Source organism: Sinocyclocheilus rhinocerous, unplaced genomic scaffold, assembly GCF_001515625.1.
Source record: "Sinocyclocheilus rhinocerous isolate Xijiao unplaced genomic scaffold, SAMN03320098_v1.1 scaffold298, whole genome shotgun sequence".
Taxonomy (NCBI): Eukaryota; Metazoa; Chordata; class Actinopteri; order Cypriniformes; family Cyprinidae; genus Sinocyclocheilus; species Sinocyclocheilus rhinocerous.
Genome location: NW_015650702.1, coordinates 184716 through 186402, shown reverse-complemented (window position 1 = coordinate 186402; position 1687 = coordinate 184716). Strand labels below are relative to the sequence as shown.

Sequence of the window (1687 nt, the reverse complement as noted above, 5' to 3'; positions counted from 1 at the left end):
TGTTCACTGTTTAGGGTTCAGGGGTCTAGGTGTCCTGTCTAGGGATTGGGCTCTTTAACGGATTAATGCTGGCATGAGCTGCTCCCCGTTTATTATCACACATCCACTCAGTTCAAAAGTTTGGGATCAGTAAGACTTTTTTTTTAAAGAAGATTCTTCTGCTCATCAAGGCTGCATTTAATTTATTCAAAAATACAGAAAAAACAGTAATATTGTGAAATATTATTGGAATTTAAAATAACTGTTTTCTGTGTGAATGTATTGTAAAATGTAATTTATTGCTGTGATGTAAAGCTGAGTTTTCAGCATAATTTCTCCAGTCTTCAGTGTCACATAATCTTCAGAAATTATAATAATATGCTGATTTATTATCAGTGCTGGAAACAGTTGTGCTGCTTAATATTTTTTTGGAACCTGTGATACTTTTTTTCAGGATTCTTTAATTAAAGCAGCACTATGTAACTTTTGGCGCTCTAGCGGTTAATAAACAGAACTGCACACATCCCGCGGAAGAACATTCCAACCTGAGCTACTTCTCTAAGTTTATGTCTCTGGCGATTCACGCAGGTATGTGTTACTCCGCAGCGGTGACGACCCGACCAGGCTACAATAGTCCAAATATAAGTACTTATTATAAGTGTACCGTAGTGATTCGGAATAAGACAAAAACGCGGTTTGGAAGATGAATTCAAGATGTACTCGCTCATTATATACATTTTGCAAATTTTGAACAGAAAAAGTTACATAGTGCTGCTTTAATATTCACAGACACTAGTCCATATCACGCTTTGATTTAAGTGTACTGACCTACTTTTGATGTATCCATCCAAAATTTGTCAAATTCTGTGATATTCCGTATTGTACAGTAAATTCCATTTTTCACATCTGGATTTAGAGGTCTGCACGGGCTTTAAAGTGAAGCCCGAACCCAGCCCGTACCCGAGATCGTCTGACCCGACCCGACCGGCACAGTTAAATTTAGAGCCCGAACCAGACCCCGAAATCTTTTTTTTTTTTTTTTTTTTTCACAAAAAAAAAATATTATTTAATTTTTCTAGTGCTCAAATAAATCACTTATAAGATGTCTAAGATTTTGTCTATTATTTAATAATTTAAAAACTATGCAGTGGTATGTATGTCCCACTATTCTTATCATGATTTATAGACGACCAAAGGCATCCGTTATGAATATTTTTTTGTAAAATTTCTACTATTTTAACACATCTGTGTACCCTGTCTCCGAATGTCATGTTGATAGCAGATTTTAAAGCAGCACTATGTAACTTTTTCTGTGTTCAAAATGTGCAAAATGTATATAATGAGCGAGTACATCATGAATTCATCTTCCAAACGGCGTTTTTGTCTTATTCTGAATCACTACGGTACACTTATAATAAGTACTTATATTTGGACTATTGTAGCCTGGTCGGGTTGTCACCGCTGCTGAGTAATTTTTTTTTTTTTTTTTTTTTTTCCACAACGAATAGCCAATTTTTAAAAAATGCTGTATTTCACGATTGCATTCAACGGTCAGTAAGCAAATACATGTAAAGAAACAGAATCATTATAAGATCGCATTTATTTGAATTAATTAGGCTAATTATATCATTTACTTGAATTAGCGCGCGAGAGAGGAAGAGAGCGAGAGAGAGAGAGAGATGAAAGTTGCGTGTGTGAACCTGCATCT

The 1687-nt window shown here is 35.2% G+C and overlaps 1 protein-coding gene across 1 annotated transcript in view; it reads right to left on the bottom strand.

Moving 5' to 3' along the window:
- The window catches only part of LOC107712372 (rabankyrin-5), a 19178-nt gene that overhangs the window by 13598 nt on the left and 3893 nt on the right, over positions 1-1687 (bottom strand). The gene's annotated exons all lie outside the window — the stretch shown is intronic.